Below are 14,888 nucleotides of genomic sequence, written 5' to 3'. Positions count from 1 at the left end.
CTTAATTAGTATATATTTAATTTTTTTTATTACTAAAAGACGAAAAAAACATAATTAAACCTCTAAACTTTACCTGTTTTAAGGATCAAATCCATGATCAATTATTTTTCTACATTGATCCCTGATCATTGATTTTATTAATGGATTTGGTCATTATTTAACTTTTCCGTCGAGTTTAAGAGATAAGAAGACCGATTTGACGATTCTAATGTTGAAAATCACAAAATGGAAGAGGAGAAAATCGAGTTTGGAAGAATATACTCGAAATATAATTTCGTTTTAGTTTTTAAATTTTATCACTCCTAATCAAGGAATTCTTATTTTTATTTGTCCATGTCAACAAGCGGAATCGCCCTAATAAGCATGCAGTTCAAACTCGACAAAAAAAATTAAAGAAGAACTAATCCATAATAGAATTAATGATTAATGGCTCAATGTGAAAAAAAATAAATGATGAAAGACTTAATCCTTAAAACAACTAAAGTTCAGAGGCTTAGTTATACTCTTGGCAAAAGGAAAATAAGAAAATTGACAGGATTAAATGAGATTTGAAATGTCGAGCTATTTGTGAGAAATATAAAGAAAAAAAGGTATTGCTATATACCACACCTAAATTCTCTATCACCGCCTCCATTGGACAATTTTGTTCTTGCCATAAAAATTTTGTCAAAATTGAGAAAAAAAAAATTGAGAAAAAATTTAAAATTTAGCCTAAATGGATGCGGCATACGGTATGCGGCATACGGTATGCGGCATCCGTTCCCGCCATGGGTCGAACGGATGCGGCATCCATTCCGCCACGGGTCGGGTGGTACGCCGCATCCGTTCCCACCATGGGTCGGGTGGTATGACGCATCCGTTTAGGCCAAATTTTGAAATATACAAAAGCGTAAAAATTTTAGTGACGAAAAATACTAAATCATTCAATTTTTTGTGACGAAAAATAAAAATTCTCCTATTTTTTGTGACGAAAAATGCAAAATCGTCATGAAAAATATGTATTATTTTCATGAGTTATTTGATAAAAAATATAAATCTTAATGTTTCCGACTCGTAATCATCCATTTTCGAGGTTCGGATTGTCACATATCAATTATTTTCATAGTTTTAATTATTGTTGTTCGGGTTTATGATTTTGGAGAGAAAATGCAAAGAAGGTAGAGAGGATTTGATAAAATTCCACTTTCTTGTTTCAAAAAGTGAGGAGGGCAAATATGTCACAAATGACCGGTGTACCGGAATTTGGGTGCGGTATATAGCGGCTCACAAAAAAAAAAAAAAAAAAAAAGAGGGGAAAGCATAAACACAGAAGAAGGAAAGAAGTAAAAATGGAGGGTGAAGAAGGAGAAGGTTTAAGACTGAGCAAGAGAATCAATGATGGCGAAGTTGATTACAAAACCAAATCTGGCACTGCGTGGAGCCATTCTTATCTCAACCAGAAGCCATGGCATCCCCTTTCCAAGAAAGAAAAAGAGAAGGTGTTATTCATTTATTTATTTAATTTCGCCTTTCATTTCCTTTCTTCGTTATGGGTCCACGAATTCGGTCTCTGTTGGTTCTCGCAGCCGTTTGCCCTAAATTTTTATGAATGGTTTATTTTTTGTGTGACTTGATGAAATAGATAGAGATGATGAAAGCTGTTAGCTTATGTATGTTCGTCCACCTGGTTATAATGCTGAAAGTGCCAAGGCAGCAGAGATTGCTGATGAATGGAAACAAAAGGACTTGGATGACCCCTTTCAGAAACCACTTGAAGCGTGAGTCTCTTCTGCAATGTAGATTCTCATATTATTCTTTTCTTGTTGTTTGAGCTGCTTTTTATGTTCTTTTAAATGTGAAAATATTCATAAGTGCATTACTAGGTTTTAGTTAAAAGCTAAATGGTGATTGTTTTTATTTGCAGCCCACCGGAAGCAAGCTCTACTAGAGGTCCTTCAGGAGAAGAAAAAAAGAAATCAAGGCCGAGGGATGTTTTTGGCCGTACTGTACCGACTGAGGAAGAATTCGAAGTTCTTAAAAATGCTCCAAGGTATGTTTATAACCAGTTTATAATTGATAAGGGTTCAAGCTAATAACCACACTAGGAGATCAATAAAACAAAGAGAAATGGAGAAATAGAAGAGAGGGAAGCTCTTGTATTCAAAATAACACAATGGAACAATGACAGAGATAACACGGGAATGTGGAAATACACAGGGGGCAATCCCCAATCCGACCAACTATATGCTGGCACTAAATGGTTATAAACTTCTACACACCCTTCCTAGACTCTCCTAAAGCTACTGCTTCCCTAACAGCCAAGACACCATAACCAATCACTCCTTGCCATCTGTCTTCTTTTCCTTCGGTTGATAGAACCTCCAAACTTTCATGCCACAGGACAATTGATCCAATGGGGCCCCTTCGTTGGCTTGACCCTGGTGCATGGTTTCAATAATGCTCTCTTGAAACAGGGTGCTTTTTTATTTTATTTGTTCTTCTAAGTAGTATAGGTAAGTATGAAAGAGACTTGGATTGTTTTGAACTTTTGTGAAGAAATTAATCCCTTGTTTTTTTTTCTCATTCATATTCCTCATTAACTCATATTACAAGAATGTTAGACACCAGAACTGAAAAGAAAAACGATCACCTATCCGAGGAAACATAGAAAATAACTCAAAGAAAATAACAATTGTCTTCACATTTTTAGGACACGTTGAACAAAAGAAAACACATAAACGGAACACATTGTTGAATTTCAACCAATGCCCTTTACTAAATTAGTACTTTCCCCTGTACACAGCTTTCTTGTGCATGTGTACAAGCACCTTTTGACTGAATCAAATGGGACTTCTTTGACTTAATGCCATCCAATCATCTGCAGATGCTGTCATGTGCACTTAACACCTTTCTATTCTTTGTGGAGAGGGTTTCCAATTGGTTACTGTTTCTGCGCTGTATGGGTTATATTATATGCTTTTAATGATAGTATCTCAAGGCATTTTCTTTGTCAAACCGTTGATAGCTGATTGTTGGCAGATTTTTTTCTTAACAATCGGATCATTTTGATTTCAGCAGTCTTTTAGCAACTCGGTCAATGGTCGAATGTTGGAAACAATCTTCTCTGTATTCTGCACCTATAAGTGCCACTGTAGAACGAAAGGATGTTGGAGATTATTGAAATGTTATTAGAATTTGGTCGGTGCATGCATGAGATCTGTTGATTGAGTAATATGAATCTGATGAGTATCACATCTAGATGGGTTGTTCTTGTCTTTGGCAATGCCCACCAGTGAGTTGAATGGGGTTCGATAGTTTGAGAGGGAGATGGTGCTTTGAGGCTTATTAGATTTATTAATTTTTTTCCCCGAAAATTGCGATTGGAAAGTTTGGTGAAGGATGCACTGATATTGGATTGCATGATTATATCCCTCTTTAGTGAATTTAGGATTGTCATGGAACCAATTGAACTAAAAGTTCAAGCGAATAGTAGGTCCAATTCATATTAATATCTTACACATGCGAACTGGGCTTGAAGCATGAACAACACATGCCCATCTTACCACTTGTTGAAATTAAATCAACAAATGAGGTTGCTAGGAATCAAACCCTTGATCATTTTCTCTAAGAGGCTCTGATACCATGTCATGGAACCAATTGAACTAAAAGCTTAAGCTAATAGTTAAAGGTCCAATTCATATTAATAATCTGACAAGGATCGATAAGTTGAATTTCATTAGAACTTGAGAACTTTATTTTATATTTTTGAAAATGAATGACCGGATGTGTGAAGGATGTGGACCAGCAAGTCCTAGTTGGAGATAAGGATATCAAAGAACGATGGAGGTCCTATTTTGATGACTTATTTAATGGAGATCGCAGACAAGATGTGGGAGATATAAGTATCCATCACGATATGATAAATCATGAATGCCTGCGGAGAATTCAAAAAGGTGAAGTCAAAATGGCATTAAGTAAGATGAAGTTGAAGAAAGCAGTAGGACCTGATGGCATCCCTATTGAGATTTGGAGATGTTTGGGAGAAAGAGGAATCGAATGGTTGACGACGTTCTTCAACAAAATTTGGAGAAACAATAAGATGCCATCAGAATGGAGGAAAAGTATCTTAATCCCTTTGTATAAGAACAAAGGCGATGTCCAAGATTGTGCCAACTATCGGGGAATCAAATTAATGAGTCACACTATGAAACTTTGGGAGCGAGTGATCGAACAAAGGCTAAGGATGACGGTGAAGATCTCGGAAAACCAGTTTGGCTTTATGCCGGGAAGATCAACTATGGAAGTCATCCATCTAATGAGACAATTAATGGAGCACTATCGAAATAAGAAGAAAGACTTGCATATGGTTTTCATTGACTTGGAGAAAGCATATGATAAGGTACCAAGGGAAGTACTTTGGTGGGCCTTGATAAGGAAAGACATTTCGTGGAAATATATTGACATCATAAAGGACATATATGAGGGAGCATGCACGAGTGTACGTACTAGTGTTGAGTTTCCTATTACGATTGGAGTGCATCAAGGTTCCGCACTAAGCCCATTTCTTTTTGCCATCGTTATGGATGAACTAACAAGTTCACTTCAAGATGGTATACCATGGTGCATGCTGTTTGCAGATGATATTGTGTTGGTTGATGAGACGAAAGAAGGAGTGGAGAGTAAGTTGGAACTATGGAGACAAACTCTAGAATCTAGAGGCTTTAAGTTGAGCCGACGTAAGACGGAATATTTGGAGTGTAAGTTTAGCGGCCATAGGAGTAGGGAGGCAGGGACAATCACCCTAGATGAGAGAGTTGTTCAGGCCTCAGATTGCTTCTGGTATTTAGGATCTATTATCCAAACGGATGGAGAAGTAGATGGAGATGTTGCTCATAGGATTAAAGCTGGTTGGTCGAAGTGGAAGAGTGCTACGGGTTTCCTTTGTGATCCCGGCATGCCTATTGAGAATAAAATGAGAGAAAACCGACTAAGGTGGTTTGGCCATGTGAGACGTAGAGCGCTTGATGCGCCGGTTAGGAGAACCGAAGAGTGGCAAAGGGATGTAGTGGTGAGGGGTAGGGGAAGACCTAAGCAAACTTGGAGGAGGGTGATCGAGAGTGATATGAGTTTACTGGGAATTGAGGAAAATATGGTAGTGGATAGGACGGAGTGGAGGGAGCGAATTTGTGTTGCTGACACGACTTGATTTCACGGTTTTATATGATGGTTCATGTTAGCCGACCCCGAATCATTTCGGGACTAAGACTTTGTTGTTGTTGTAATGAACCAATCAACCAAAGCATAAATGCAATGTTCCTCAATTTTCTTTTCTAACTTCCTATAGTTTTTCTGTGTAGTGTGTGTGCTTCAACTGTTTCTTTGAGAATTAGTAAATCGTTTTTAATTAATGTGACATATCTGTATTGAAATAAAGCATTTTACATGGGCTACTTTAAGTTTAGGATAAGACGATTGCATGCAAAGATGCCATCAAAGTATTGAGAAAAAAATCAAGTGATTTGGTACTCATTCAAAAGTTGATGAGAATAATAGCAAGTGATTTGGTACTCAATTCAAAAGATGATGATGGATTCACTAGTTTATGGACATTTAGAAGACCAAGTTTATAAGAATGTTAAGAGTGGTTGTTCAAATAGGTGCGGATGGCAATCCTTATGTCTCTTCATAATGACAAATGCATGAAATGGGACTTTAAGTACAAGAAGTGGGTCTTGGTGTGCTTGGCACTCATGGCCATTTCTTAATTTAGTTGTAGGAGTAATTCATGCATTTCATGGATAGTGGTTGCCTTGTATCCTTGCTACTGGGGTTTCAAGTCTGTTTGTTATGCACCGCATTTCATGGAAACCAGTAGCAGTTGACCTTGTTTTCTCCACATAAATTATTTTGTTCATGGCATATCTCTAGCTTGTTTCTTGTTTTGGACATAAGAATACACTTGAGCAAGGAAGGCTAAGGTTCCTTCTTGAGTGATTGAACCCAAATTTGCTCATTTTTCATATTCAAGACAGCAGGGGAACCATATATTTGCTCCTATACAAATTTTGGAATCAACTGCATCTTCAAGACGTGCAACTTGTAGATCTTGGTAATCATCAAGTTCCTATCGGATTCAGAAAGATGTTGAGCAATGAGTGTCCTACCTCGTTTTGTGTCTCGCACCTTGTTTTGGATATTGCACTCAGAATCTCGGAAACAATATTGACCAAGAGATAACCTTGAGTAATTTGAGGCTCCATGGATTGATGAGCTATAAGATAACTGAGTAGTTATCAGATTCTTGTTGATTACTGGTTGTATCTTTAACCTTTGATTTGATATTATCCCCTGTTAATTAGCCTTTTAAACTCAAGCTTGGATGAACAATAGACCAGATTTTTCCATTAAGGTTCAGTGAACTATTTTGTGAAGCGATCTCACCAATCAATTCAAGACATGCTTTTTCGAACCACTCTTTTTTCCATCAGCCCTACCCCTTTTTTTCACGCACATCACAAGAGCAACAAATGAAAAGAGCCACACCATTGGCAGCCATTGATAAATTTCCTACATTAGCATGCAGTGAGGGGAACTATTGGGTTTCAGAAATAGGCCATGACTAAAAACTCACAAGCAGCCCATTATCTATGGGTATAAGGTTTTCTGTTATTGAGTCATCAAACTTCCTAGAATGACTTATAAAGTGGAATGGAGGGAGTAACTTTTATGTAATGTAGTTTCCATCATTGATATGCTCCCATCTTATAGTAAGCCTGGTACACATTTTACTAATGATAACATTTTACAGGCTGGAGACAGGTGTTGCTGCAAGAGCAAAGCCGTTTGTGGTCGGAGTGCGTAATGTAAAATGCATAAGATGTAGCAATTTTGGTCACCAAAGTGGTGATCGTGAATGTCCACTGAAAGATGCTATAATGCCTAATGAAGAGAGCCGATTAAAAAGAGATGATCCCTTGACTGCCATCATTGCTCAAACGGATCCTACTGAGGTTAGCATTATGTCTAATTGGTTGTTGACAAATTTATTGATGCATAGTCTTGAGCTATAGCTAGTTGATGTTTTATATTTATATATAGCTTGCACATAACATGCTTATAAGTATGATTTGATCATGGAACAAAGAGGTATGATTTGTGATAGCATGCATCAGGTTGTGCTTGGTCACAAGTAGTTTGTGCAGATGGGGAATAAATAAACTATTTCTTCCGAACCTTTTATGAAACGGAATCTCTCGTCAGTTACTTGGCTCTTTATAACCTAGGAACAAGCTAAGCTGTCTTATTTATTTTTCTATTGAGTACGATCTATTTCCGCATCCAACAAATTCTATTGAGAAATAAGTTGTGCTACCAATCCTCATAGTTGATCCAATGAATAGTCTGTCTCCTCTCTTATATTTTTCTTACTCTTGTAATTTAACTAAAGCAAGTAACAAAGTGCTTGGAAATAGTTGTATCTACTCTCTCCTAGCAACAAAATTAGAATGACAATGTTAGATGCAAAACGATAGCAAGCCCGAGCATAGCATGAAAGCGGTGGTATACAACAACGTTTACCGTTGCGTCAAAAATGTGTGCACATCTGCACTTAATGACAAGTTTCATTCATCTTTAATAAATTATATAGTATCATGGTTAAATTAAACATATGTTTAATTCGTGAACTATATACCTAATAACCAGTTTTAACTTCTACTATTTTATATAACACACCTTAATATTGGGACCAAAATGGTTATAGTAAGAACCTACTGATTGGGAAAATATATTACATGTGCCATATCAAGTTAAAAGTATCCAGCAGGATGTAAATTCGACCCACACCATATAATTAAACGTATGATACTATTATGCATGTATTATATTATGATACTATTATACAATTATTATATGATGCATTGTCTTAATGTTTAAACTTTTCATGCCATGAACTTGTGTTCAAGTTGACCAAAACGCTTTTTCACCCATGTCTCTACATGCTATTCTAGCAATGATTGTAGTCGATTCCAGGAGTAGAGATTTTTCTTCTCTATTCTTCTACTTTCTCGTGCTCAAGGTTAATGAGTTGGATCATGGGAGCTAGTTGTGAAGTTTCAAAAATGGGTGGCTTCTCTTAAAATTACTGATAAACGGGAACATCCTTTACAACATTTTTAGAAGGGAATTTCAATGTTTTAGATGAGATGAGATACAAGCTGTGTTATATCTGTGTATGTAAAGTGGGAGTAATGGGAAGTTTTAGTTTCTTCAAGGTTTTCCTGGGAACAGTTTCTTTTTTGCAGTTTATTTGGCAAACATATCCAGTATCTCATCTGAATCTCTTCTATTTGTCAAAATTTTACACAGCCACTGAAGTGGGAGCTGAAGCAAAAACCAGGTATGAGTCCTCCTCGTGGGGGTTTTAGGCCCGATGATCCCAATCAGCAAATTGTTGCTGAGGACATAATTGATGAATATGGAGGTATGTACCTATAGCGTGAAGTTTTTGATTGCATGTTCTATTGGGTTATACATCCCGAGGTCCCTCAACTCCACAGTTTTTACATATTGAGCTCCTGATATTATTACCATACTTGGAGCCTTTCATAATTTATAAACTTATACTTTGAAAGCTTCATCTTTTATGTTTACACATTGAATCCTTGATCATTTATAAACCTACACTTTGAGATCAAGCGCTCAATTAGGTCCTTTAAGGATTCAATGTAGGTTTATTAATGATCAAGGGTTGAATGTGTAAACATAAAAGATGAAGCTTTCAAAGTATAAGTTTATAAATTATGAAAGGCTCCATGTATAATAGTAATAAACCCAAAGGAAATTAATAATAGTACATAATAACACTATATATATATATTGTAACACTTTGGTCCAATACTATGTAGATATTGTCCGCTCTGGCCCAAATACAACACCTTGGGCCTCACAGCTTTAAAACGCGTCTACATGTATTGGATTCACATCTTACTAATAAGTCCCAATCACTCTCTTTCCATTTCCGATGTGGGATTCAGTTCATTCCTGCCCCATCGCCATCCCTTAAGGCCGCTCCTTGCTCAGGTCTTCTACCTCGGCGCCACCCACTCCGGACCGGGTATATATATATATATATATATATTGAGAGAAGTATAATTTCAAATAATTCTCAATAGTTTATGAATCTTCCAATGATCTATTTATAAACTACAATGATGAAATAAAAGACTATTAAGGACTAATGAATACAATGATATTACACTAATGCCATCAAAATATTTATTCTAATACGCCCCCGTCAAGATGGAGGTTGGGAGGAGACAAGACCTATCTTGGAAAGAAAGAACCGGAGAGGAGCGGGGAGCGGTTTGATGAGAAGATCCGCAAGTTGTAGCTTTGTAGAAATATGAGGAGTAGAAAGAAATCCCGATTGGAGATGCTCGCGGACTATATGACAATCAATGTCAAGATATTTAGTGCGTTCATGAAAGACCGAATTTGAAGCAATATAAATAGCAGCTTTATTGTCACAATAAAGTGTGACAGGTAAAGGAAGAGGAACTTTAAGTTCTTGTAATAAAAAAGAAATCCATTTAAGTTCACAAGTTGTACTAGCCTTGCTACGATGTTCGGCCTCAGCCGAGGATTTACTAACTGGGGATTGTTTTTTTGCTTTCCAGGATATTAAAGAATTACCGAGAAAAATGCAATATCCACTGATGGATCGGCGAGTTTTTTTACAATGGCCCCAATATGCATCACAATAAGCGGAGAGGTTAAAAATGCTAGAAGCACTATAGAAGAGATTGTAAGAAAGAGTGCCTTTGAGATAGCGAAGAAGATAATAAATAACAGTGAGATGATGAGAACGGGGATCTTGCATGAATTGGCTAAGTTGTTGAACAACATAGCCAATATCAGGACGGGTAAAATTTAAATATAAGGGACGCCCGATCAAACGTCTATATTGGTCTGGAGAAGCCAAAGGTGTACGTTTTAGTGAGAAGTTGTCAAAAGGTTGTATACTTTTGCGTGCAAAATTGAAGGTTGTACACCAAAGTGTGAAATGGTGCAAAGGCTGTACATCACGTATGTAATTTACCCGAAATTGTGCCTTCTCTTCCGCATTGACGGTGGCGATTCAGTTGCTGATGTGGAATGGATATAATAAAAATTGATGATGTGGCGCGTTGACCGGTCATTTTTATCTACTGTACACCATATTGGGAGGTCGCCTATAAGGTCGTATATATTAGTGAGACAAAATGAAGGTTGTACACCAAAGTGTGAAATGAGACAAAAGTTGTACACCGTAGATGAAATTTACCCGTATTTTTTACTGTCGTTGTTAACGTTTGAACTTCAAGGTATTAGTTTGTAAATTTTTAAGCCACGTAGTTTATGTTGAAAGTGATCAAAACAAAAAGGTTTATTTTTGTAAGTTTCTCTTGAAATAATGGTTTAGTTGTGAATGTTAGTGTTGTGGTGAGCAATCTCACCTCTACAAAAAAATTTATACTTTTTTTTTTTTTAAGTAAACATGTCTAAAATTTAAGCGGACAAAACCGTTTAACCGACACTGGATCAATCGGTTCACGATTAGCTCGGTCGGTTTGGATGATTCTAGCCGATTTTTAAAGATTCAAAATTCAAACCCCTCTGTCTAGAACTGCGACCAGTTCCAGTCAAACTGAGTTGAACTGGTCAGTTAGTTTGGTTCTTGCAACCATGGGATTTAAATATTTAAACTTTAACTATCAAATAATAAAGTGATAAAGTGCAAAAAAAAATATTTCTAACATTGACAAATCAGGAGCAATTTTACCTCTAACGTCTAAAATGATGCAATTTTACCTTAACCCTGACAAGTAAGAGCCATTTTAACCCTAACGCTGGCAAGTTGGATCAATTTGAAAAATAATTTATCACACCGTTTTCTATGTCATTAACACTGTCATCTGCACTTCACATATATGTTATTTTATCTTTTATTAGTAACAAATCACAAACATATAAATAGGCGTGAAATCTTAAAAAAAAAATTATACTGTGTTTTGTACGAGTAGGACAAAAAAAATCCAAATATCTCATCGAATTTAAAAAATATTAATGTCCAATTTTATTATTAAATCACGGAAAAATATAAATTTTGTTTTATAGAACCAATCGGTGTAGCGTAACAAACAAAATATCTGTATTTTATAATGATGTTTGAAATTGATCTAACTTATTAACACTACGGACAAAATTGCTCTTACCTACAACCGATATGCCAACCGTCAAAGTTTTGTTGGTTACAGTAAAACCTCGATAAATGCATATCCTTGGGACCGGAAAAAGATATTCATTAAGCGAGATTATTCATTTATTGATAAATGAATAAATTATTCATTTATCGATAAATCAATATTTATTATTTTATAGATAATTTTTTATTATAAAATGCATACAGAAATAGGCCATGCTTAAAAACTCACAAGCAGCCCATTATCTATGGGTATAAGGTTTTCTGTTATTGAGTCACTGGTAAGCGAGTCCTTAGACAAGGGGAAACCCTAGCTCTTTGCTAAACTCTTTGAGTCCCCCCAATGATTGGGGTAAGTTAAAATTCTTAAGTATAAACTCATCTTGCCCAGGCATAAATCGAAAACCAAGCGTTAAGATGAAATCCTTTGATTTAGCCGTAATATCCAATATATTTCTTGGGATATCAACGAAAGGAGACTGTGTTTGTTCCATCACACGGCGTGTGAACTCTGAATGGTCACTATGACTTTTCAATAAAGAATTTAACATTCTAGAATATAAGTAGATAAATGGTTAGTAGTAGATAACTGTTGGGATCCCATATAAGACATGAGCTTGAGTCCGAGGGATAACTGGCAGCCTCTCTATCCACTACTAATACAACTTTATCCGCCCAGTAGTAAGAAGTAGAGTAATAAGTCATCAAACTTCCTAGAATGACTTATAAAGTGGAATGGAGGGAGTAACTTTTATGTAACGTAGTTTCCATCATTGATATGCTCCCATCTTATAGTATGCCTGGTACACATTTTACTAATGATAACATTTTACAGGCTGGAGACAGGTGTTTCTGCAAGAGCAAAGCCATTTGCGGTCGAAGTGCGTAATGTAAAATGCATAAGATGTAGCAATTTTGGTCACCAAAATGGTGATCGTGAATGTCCACTGAAACATGCTATAATGCCTAATGAAGAGAGTCGATTAAAAAGAGATGATCCCTTGACTGCCATCATTGCTCAAACGGATCCTACTGAGGTTAGCATTATGTCTAATTGGTTGTTGACAAATTTAATGATGCATAGTCTTGAGCTATGGCTAGTTGATGTTTTATAGTTATATTTGGCTTGCACAGCAATATTTCCTTAACATGCTTATAAGTATGATTTGATCATGGAACAATGGAACAAAGAAGTTTGATTTGTGATAACATGCATCAGGTTGTGCTTGGTCACAAGTAGTTTGTGCAGATGAGAAATAAATAAACCATTTGTTCCGAACCTTTTATGAAACGGAATCTCTCATCAGTTACTTGGCTCTTTATAACCTAGGAACAAGCTAAGCTGTTTTATTTATTTTTCTATTGAGTACGATCTATTTCCGCATCCAACAAATTCTATTGAGAAAGAAGTTATGCTACCAATCCTCATAGTTGATCCAATGAATAGTCTGTCTCCTCCCAAAGTGCTTGGAAATAGTTGTATCTACTCTCACCTAGCAACAAAATTAGAATGACAATGTTAGATGCAACACGATAGCAAGCCTGATACCTAATGACCAGTTTTAACCTCTACTATTTTATATAACACACCTTAATATTGAGACCAAAATGGTTGTAGTCAGAACCTACTGATTGAGAAAATATGTTACATGTGCCATATCAAGTTAAAAGTACCCAGCAGGATGTAAATTCGACCCACACCATATAATTAAACGTATTATACTATTATGCATGTATTATACTATGATACTATTACACAATTATTATATGATGCATTGTCTTAATGGTTAAATTTTTCATGACATGAACTTGTCGTGTTCGAGTTGACCAAAACTCTTTTTCACCCATGTCTCTACATGCTATTCTAGCAATGATTGTAGTTGATTCCAGGAGTAGAGATTTTTCTTCTCTATTCTTCTACTTTCTTGTGCTCAAGGTTAATGAGTTGGATCATGGAAGCTAGTTGTGAAGTTTCAAAAATGTGTGGCTTCTCTTAAAATTACTGATAAATGGGAACATCCTTTACAGCATTTTTAGAAGGGAATTTCAATGTTTTAGATGAGATGAGATACAAGCTGTGTATGTAAGTGGGAGTAATGGGAACTTTTAGTTTCTTCATATAAGTTTTCCTGGGAACAGTTTCTTTTTTGCAGTTTATTTGGCAAACATATCCAGTGTCTCATCTGAATCTCTTCTATTTGTCAAAATTTTACACAGCCATTGAAGTGGGAGCTGAAGCAAAAACCAGGAATGAGTCCTCCTCGTGGGGGTTTTAGGCCCGATGATCCCAATCAGCAAATTGTTGCTGAGGACATATTTGATGAATATGGAGGTATGCACCTATAGCTTGAAGTTTTTGATAGCATATTCTAATGGATTATACGTCCTGAGATCCCTGAACTCCACAGTTTTGATATATTATTTTCGCACATGGCGCCTTTCATCATTTATAAATTTATACTTTGAACGCATCAACTTTTATGTTTACACTTTGAGATCAAGGGCTCAATTAGGTTTTTAAGGATTCAATTTAGGTTTATTAATGATCAATGACTCAATGTATAAGTTTATAAATATCAAGGCTCAATGTGTAAAAGAAAAGGATTAGGGGCTCAATGTGTAAAAGAAAAGTTCTTCGTGCTTTGATCTTTTTTTATTGCATATTTTATTTCATATTCAGAATATGATATTCTTAATGTCATTCTCATCCATTTTGTAGGGTTTCTCAGTGGTGATATCTCTCAGTTGCTGACCACCTTTTCCCCAACAAAATCCGTAAAAAAGCCTAAACATAAAAGGGATTCGTCACCAAGTGGAAAATTGAAGTCTCCTGAAGAAAATGGGTCTGATAATGAAGAGAATAGATCAAAGAACAAGAGAAAGAAGAAGGTGAACCGTTCTGAATCAAGTTTGTTTGATGATTCGAAGTCTGACAGGTATACGAAGAGTAAGCGTGCATATTCATCTGATGATTCCGAGTATGGTAGGAGGAAAAAAGAGCAGGCAAAAGCATGCTCATTCATCCGAAGATTCTGATATTGAAGGGCATCATACAAGCACTAGTAGTAGAAAGAAGCATATATCTTTGTCTGAACGTGATAGGCATCGCAGAATTGATAAGAAACAAAAAGATTATCGACATTCGTCTGATGACATCACCATCTCCATTAAATGTTTATGAGATCAAGGTCGCAGATAAACTTTTGTGATTACTTCCAACATTTTGCAACATTCTGTGAATTTCAGAATTTCGAGCAAGTTTGTGTCAGGTGCATCTTCTTCATTGCTGAGGTAAACTCCTCTGCCATCAAATGTGAATGTATAAGTGCTAAATATCAGGGAGAGAAGGGGACTGATATCAGCACCTGGAGTTAAAACTATGTATACCTCATACAATGTAATTACTCTTTTCTCATAATTTAACTATGATTATGATTATATTTATATTGAATTAGCTTTTTCTTTTTATGTTAATGTGTAATCCCACTCTAAATAGGATTCCATCCTATTAGTCAATAGAAAGACTAATCCAAGTCTAAATAGAGATATTTTCCCTAGAGGCTAGGATTTTATCCTATTTCTTGTTCATACAATACAATTTTAAACATATGTAAAGGCCTTACATCTCAAAAGTATTCATTAGTATTGTTAGAAGATTAGTACTACT

General features: G+C 36.0%; 1 pseudogene; it reads left to right on the top strand.

Moving 5' to 3' along the window:
- The first annotated feature begins 1,304 nt into the window (after positions 1–1,304).
- Positions 1,305–14,603, top strand: LOC136209326 (uncharacterized zinc finger CCHC domain-containing protein At4g19190-like; annotated as a pseudogene).
- Positions 14,604–14,888: the final 285 nt, after the last annotated feature.

Source organism: Euphorbia lathyris, chromosome 10 (genome assembly GCF_963576675.1).
Source record: "Euphorbia lathyris chromosome 10, ddEupLath1.1, whole genome shotgun sequence".
Lineage (NCBI taxonomy): Eukaryota > Viridiplantae > Streptophyta > Magnoliopsida > Malpighiales > Euphorbiaceae > Euphorbia > Euphorbia lathyris.
The sequence above is the reverse complement of the archived record's forward strand: the minus strand, read 5'-3'. Positions and strand labels throughout refer to the sequence as shown.